Source organism: Struthio camelus, chromosome 5 (assembly GCF_040807025.1).
Source record: "Struthio camelus isolate bStrCam1 chromosome 5, bStrCam1.hap1, whole genome shotgun sequence".
In the NCBI taxonomy this organism is placed as follows: Eukaryota; Metazoa; Chordata; class Aves; order Struthioniformes; family Struthionidae; genus Struthio; species Struthio camelus.
Genome location: NC_090946.1, coordinates 43,756,195 through 43,763,773, shown reverse-complemented (window position 1 = coordinate 43,763,773; position 7,579 = coordinate 43,756,195).

Below are 7,579 nucleotides of genomic sequence, written 5' to 3'. Positions count from 1 at the left end.
CTTCACCTACGTGCATCTGTTGCAACCACAGAGATCATCCAGTAGCTTAGGTAAAGTATTACCCTCCACCTCAGTAGGAGAAAGGAGTTCAGCCAGGGAAGAGTTGGTTCATCATCACTAGAAAATACAGAAATCTTGAAATTCCGTATCTCACATTACTTGAAAACTACGTTTAAAATAAAATTTAGGAAGTATTCATTTGACTAAGGTGTGGACGATTCTCAGAAAGTTTTTGACAGGAAAAATTACTTGCTCCTCTTCCAGCCCCCACCATGGCTTGCTCAATCCCTTGTCTCTGCTGAGTTTGGTTAACTCATTTCATAGTCACTCATGACTGAGCAATGATATGGAAAAATGTAGTATGTAATGGAAACTGTGACCTGTCAACTTATGTGGGTTGGTGCCAAGGAGGCTTCTAATTATAGCCCAACATGTAAATACTTCTGGAAGATGATTGTACTTATTTGGACTAGTGCAATATTAATTAAATACTTTGATTATTTCTGAGACAGACTATGGGAAGAAGGGGGAGAGGTTGTCAAGGGAATTAACCTTTTCACTGCTGAGAATATGGTTACCTTTCCAGGAAACTGCAGCAGAAGGCTAAATACAAGTTTTCCTCCCTCTTTCCCCTCTCCTCCTGCCTTTGACAAATTCCTATGATGCCTTCCTTCAACGTCTGTCTGCCCTTAGCCTCCCCCAGCTCTATGTTCCTGCCAGTTTCCAGGGTCACAGCTCACCTGCCTCCTTGAGCAGGCAGCAACCAAATGGGGAGGGAGGAAGGAGGCCTCCTGGCATGGAGTCAGGGTGGCTCTTCTCCAAGGCCAGAGTCCCACACTGCTTACCTTCTCTGTTTACAAAATTCTCAGTGGTGTCCGTTTTGGAAAGCCCAGGAAACAGCCACCTTCCAGGTCTTACACTGGGTTTCCCAGCAGCTTCCAAGTACCAACATGAAATAGTCTCTCCTGGAGACAGCTGCACTCAATCAGAGCTATGGCACCTGCCTTATTGCTACAGCCTCCTCCAGCTACATGGCCCAGGTTATAAAATATGAAATACATAAATATATAAAATATAAAGATAAAATTGTCTTACTCCCAGCTTATGTTGCAGTTGGAGCATGCAGAGGGCTCATGTTCAGTCAGTCATGGTTTGAACAGAGGTCTGGGCAATCATCTGCTGCAGCTGAAAGAGGTGGGAGAAGGAATCGGAAGCTAGTGCACAAAATTGCAAACTAGAGGAGCTGGAACCATCTCTGTAAAAGACTGCTGATGATTTCTGTGGGTTCAGAAACAATAGGACAAGAAGGCATTGTCTGTCTGGCTTGTCCCAAGAAGAAAACAAATAGCAATGATGTTGCAAATGAGAGCCAAAGACTAGCACAGGAGGCACAGTGAAACCAAGGGAAGTCTATCTGGCTTTTTAGTTCATGCAAGACACAAAGCTGAGCTCAGGCTCAGCTGCAGGCTCTCTAGGATTGACGAACATCTTTTCACAGGGATCCTGGGTTTGCAGGGAGCCCCGGGGCTGCCCTTCAAGCAAGGCAGCTCAGGAAGAGTCAGGTTGCAGTGGGCATTGGGCCAAGGTTTCGATGGACAAAGCAGACATCTCAGCCAGGAGCTAGCTTTCAAGCAAGCCTCAGACCACATTTCAAATGAGCTTGTTGTTACTTCTTCAACAAAACTACGGGAGGTGTTGAGCGGTGAGGTACAGCAATATCTCTGAGTGACTTTGGGGCCAGTTTGCTTCAGCAAGATAAGTGCCACATTTCAAGGGAACTGAAGCCTTGCATTGAATGAATCCTCTGTCACGGTGTCTGGCAGTATGCTAGCATGCTTCCATCATTTCCACAAAAACTAAACCTGCTATTCTTGCACCATATCTTGTACCCGTAGAGACCCTCAGTTTCTCTCCCCACTGATTGCCTGGGAAGTACACTCAACTTTGCACACACTCAGCACCGCAAAAGCAGGTGGCGTGGAGGAGAGCACTGCCTTGCGCCTCCCAGGGATTTTGTGCCTGGTGAAGTATCCTGCTCGTTTATACGCGGTACAAACAGGCAGCGCATGCTGCTCTGACAGTACCAGTGCCAGCTCTCCTAATTGGCATCAACACACCTGAGAGCGAGCTGTGAGGGGGGAGATGAACTGCTGTCTCTGCGGTGAGTGTGACAGCTCTGCTGTACCCACGCAACACGAGAACACCACCCTGCTCTCCCGTCGTCTTCTCATTGCGGTCCATAGAACTGCAGAGCTCAATGTCTTGTCTGAAGCAGAAGAACATGAGACAGCTGCGGGTCAGAGCTGGTACTAATGTGCTCTCAAGGACTCTCCACAGCTGCACAGCATTGTCTTGAAGGTGCAGGGGAAGGACGAGTGCTACTTCTGCCCCAGGAATGCAGAAAATGTTAAATCAATGTAATGAGAGCTGCTGAGAAACAATGGCGGTACCAGGACAGCTCAGAGAAAAGGAGAGGTAGGACAGCAGGATGCTGCAGGCCTCAGAGGCATGGGGACACACATGCTAATTTCTTCTTTCCACTGCAGCCTTAGGAATCATCTAATACATCTGGGCCATCAACTCCATAAAAGCAGTGCTGCTTGGAAAAGGTAATACTGTTGGAAAAGGTAATACTGTTATCACCAGCTACCCCCTGTCAGCGTGTAGTGTCAAGGCTGACTGCTGTAGCAGGATTTCCAGCTGTGGGACATGCCAGGGGAGCCTTTGTGGGACACCCTGATTGACCCACGTGGGGCAGCAGCCCTGGAGGCAAGCGGTGGGGGTGTTCACTGGGAGACTGCAGAAGCTCTCTCTCCAGTCGTGCCAGCTTTGCAGACGCCCAAGGCACAAGAAGTCTCCCTCACGGTGTTTCCAAAAGCTGCAAGCCCTGATCCAGCTGTTTTCATCAGGGCATATTCCCTGACCAACACCACATTCACAAACCCCCCCCCAAATACACTGAAGACATGAGAAGACTTCTTATTCTGTGTATAAGAGAAAGCAGCACACTGCACAGGAAAACAACACAGGCCAGAGACCAAAGCCCAGGCTCAGCAGGATGTGAAGAAACAGCGAAATCACCAGACATAAGCTCAGAGATGCTGTGCTAATCCTATATATCTGAAATGGGGAGGTGGAGGGGAAGAGACTTTTTTCTGCATGCCCTTTTTTCAAGGAACAGCAGCCTCAGTTTAATGGATGGACTTGAAGTTAAAGGGTCTGATACGGCTTCTTCCTGCCTTCAGAGGGGTTATGGCTTCACATGGAGGCATATAAAACCAGAGACTGATCAAAGCTGCCGTTTCTCATGATAACTTGCTAGTTCAGAGACACAAGCTGCTCTTCATTCTCATTGTCTCACTGCCTAATCACAGCCGGCAGCTTTCCTAGCCCTCTCCTAAAGATCGGCTGCATGGATTTTTCCTTTCCAGTTGCATTTCCGGAGATGATAAGAAAGTTGCAGCATAAATTAAGCAAGAAGCCTGGAGACTCTGATTCAAAAATAATGTAGACGAATTCCTGAGCGAGAGGGGAAGAAAGAGCACAGCTAAATGCCCTGCCTGTCTGATGGCTTCTCCCTCACCATGTTCACACCAATTAGCTGTAGCTGCACTGATAGGGTGGCCAGGAAAGCACCTTTGTGCAGACATGCTAATTTGTTCGCAGATTGTAGAGCACAATTAGTAAAAGCACTGCTACGCGCATTCCAGGAAACAAAGAACTAACGCCACAAATATTCAGAGGCATAAAACCTGAAAAGGGTACACACATGGCTGCATCAAACGCATCTGGATTTAAGGAAGATTTGTACTAATCACCCGGCTTTTGCAGTCAGGATCATCGGGCACTACATATTTAAGTCCCTGTTCTGCCATTCAAAACTTTATGCTACCAGTATAAAATAAGCAGAAGAGAGAATAAACTTTTAAAGGCAGGAGAAAGAAGTGCATGGGACTTGCATTTAAACTCAGGAGAAACAAGCCTCAGGAGCCTTACACAAAGTCCTAATGTCAGTGCCGAGTGGAAAGAGGGCAAGGAAAAATCCACCTTCATACTAAAATGCTGTGATTTAGCTGTGATGGATGGATGGAGAGTCAGGTTCTTATTTCTCTACTCCCTCCCTGCTTTTTCCCCTTTGTTATTTTAAACATTGGGTTTTTTTAAAGGACAGGAGCAAGCAGAAATTAAATACTCGCTCTCATAATGAAGCTGACATGAGCCTCTGGCTTTGAGGATGGATTAGTTTTGAAGGCATACTACGCACAAAATGAGGCCAGTGAGGGCTGGCAATGGAATTCCCAGTAGGGACAGGTTCCTTTAAAACATAGATTAAACAGGGAGGAAATGCACAGCATATGAATATGAATTGATGCTGGGCCTAGCCCGGTCTCGCTTCGTTTGATAAAGCACATCTCCTAATTGCATGTCAATTATTTACATTATTTAAATATGTATCATCTGATGAATATGTCAGCACTGCAACAGATACATAGATACACACACAAACACGGACATGTTATCTAAGCTCATGGACCATACCATCAGGAAAGGATGCACACACAAGTCCATCGGGCAGCTAATAAGTGTAAGGATACTATTGCACTCAGTGAGCCATGAGTAACAAGCACCCCTTTGACTGGTCCCTGACGCATTCGTAGCGCTGCCCTTTTAGACAAGCTGGTTCTTCTCAGGATAATTTGAATTCAGGCTCTGCTTAGCACTGCGGGAATGTCAGCACCCAGCAGGAGCTGCACGCCTTGCCTGTGCCTGGTGCTAATCTCCAGTATGTGGGACTGCTTGTCTGCGAGATAGTTATTATTCTTCCTTTCATCTACACAAGTTCACAGCAAAGGAAACGCAGGAGAGCTACATCTAAATTGGATAAAAATCCCTGTGCCCAGTGATTCTCCAAAGTTAGTGCTATTAGTAAAGATGTTAGCTGCCGATACCGCACTGTTCTAGCCTCTACCATCATATAAAAACCTGCTCTGAATTCTCCTGAAACAAAATTGTTTTTCTTACGTGATTCTTATCCTTACTTGGAGTTTCTGTCCATGGCTTTTGCTCCAGGTATAGGAAGGTCTGGGTACAGCACTGACTTTACAGCAAGTGTTGTCTCTGAACGTTGTTATTTACCCCCAATTCATAAAGAGCCAAAGTAAAGCGCTATTTCCGAATACCTTGCCCAGGCACTCATCAAAACATGGGCCCAGGTTTTGCAGTTTGACTTAGCTGCATTCTCTGGATACAGATACAGCAAGAGTTAAACTTTCTCAGAGCCAGCTGTGCACCCACAAGGGCAGGCAGCGATACATGCCGGTCGCTTCCTGAGGAGGAATGCCCCTTTAGAAGTCCTGCTGCTGAAATGCAGACCACCTCTGGAAACACTGAAGGCTTGGGTGTGGGTGGACTATAGAGGTCTGTGCAGCTAGGAGTATTTGTGCAGGCACAAGAGAAAACTGGATCTACCTAAGCTTTACGCCTAAGCCATTCCCCTGCCTTCAATTCCTCCCAGCACTGAGATGGTCCAGAATAACAGAGATGTTAACTGGTTTTAGCTCTGGAGAAGTGTTCCTAAAAGCACAGATAGGACCAGGGATAACTGATAATTTTATTGATGTATTATAGTTTCATTAATAACACTTCAACAGGAAAAGAAAGTTCTGATCAGCCTCCTGCCCTCTTTGGGGAGTGGAACAGTGAAAAATGAACTAAGCATCTCTCTTAGTACAAAATTTGATGGGTCAGATTTTTGGCAGGTGTAAAACAGCATAGTAGAGTCAATGGCAGTACTCTAATATAAACCAGCTGAGAACCTTAATGGAAGAACTGACCAAGGCAGTTATACTTACCCTCATGTGTTCTTGGCTGGTGCCTCCTCCTAGAAAATTTCCAAAAGCTATTTTTATCTTTCAACGATAATATGAGGGATGAGGTTCCATGAGCAGCAGAAAAAACAGAGCATTGTTTTCTATAGCTTTGAATTACCTAGTGGGATTCTCCAGTGTCCTTAAGGTGCAGGCACCAATTGCAAATTTCCATTCAGCTGGGGCATTCATAATCTTTCTCCTGCATTCCCTAGTGTTTGGTATGGTGTAACATCATGCTATGTCCTGTCTTTCAAGAGGGACTAACATGATGTTTCTCACTCCCTTTCTGCATGTTCAGCTGCATGTTTTCATAGAGTTTATAAAAACCTAATAACTATATGGTTTTATCATACTTGGCTGAAATGACCAAGGAGTTCAGAAAGCATTAGCTGGAGACAGATGATAGCATGACTGCAGTAGTTTTCTTTCCTTTGGAAGCTGGGCTAAAAGCAGACAGGAAATAAAACAGAAGCTATTAACATAATATCGATAAGACAGGCAGAGGGCCATAAACACCCCCATCATCACTTTTGCTTCCAGAGAGACAGGGACCCTCCATTTTACTCTGCCCTGCCAGAGCAACCTGAAAATGATGGGGGATAGCAAGTCTGCTGGGGAAAAATTCTGAACTATAATTCTTCATCTGACAAAGCCTAATTTCCCCTTCCCCCTTCACTTTTTGTTTTTGACTCAGCAGACATCAAGATGGCTCTGTTAATTTGCATCTGAGTTTGGGTGCCAGCAGCAGACACTGTCAGCAGAGCCCAGGGAAGGGCATTGTTTCCTTCAACAACGATGGCTGTGGGAGCAGCATGGGGAGCAGCCAACCTTCCTCTACCAACACAGCAAAACCAAGAAAACATTGCATAATGTGTATTTGTGATTTGCATAATTGATGCAAAGCAACATCCCACTATACATCCCCCTCTCCCTGCAGTCAGCCAATCTTCCCGCATCGTGCAATCCCTTCTCTCCCATTTTTCAGCCTGTTAGTCTTCCTCCTCCTCACCTGTTCCCATCCCTCACTCCCACCAGGCCATCAGCTTCTCTTCCTACCAAGAACCTGGTGCCTCCATGGCATCTCTCCATCTCTTTCTTCTTCCAGTCACCCACCACCCCCACTAGTGGAGAGGAGAAGATCCTTGGGAAGGGAGGACATTTAACCATCTAAAGCAGAAAGGAGGAGGAAGACTTTCAACCACAGTCATTATCCACCCAAACAGCCTGAAAAACCCCAGGTGAAATAGCAGGGAAATCAGTTGCCAGAGAAACTTACCTGGAAGATGAAGCCACTGATCAGCCCAAGATGCCAATCACATGTGGCATCTCAAAACAAAAGGCATTGACCAGGACTGAACACTCCATCTAGCCATGTAAGAGGTCACTGTCCACAGGCACAAGCACAGCACACCGAAGCCGACCATCACGCTTCCTTGAAGGCACCACAGTAAATGGTGTGTGCACTAGCCTGAGGAAAGAGGTCCATGTAGGAGGCAGCAGACTGGGAAAGGAAGCGGTGCCAAGGCAATAGTAGAAAGATTTGAAGACCAGTTAGGGTCTGGATTGCAAAAGAACACCCTAATTCCAACCACAGTCAAGATACGGTGGCCCAGCAGTACTTACTGGGTGAAATTTTTCTAACAAACAGCAACATCACCAGCATTTATGCTTTAAAGTCTATGTAGCTTACTGACAGATTAGATCTGGAG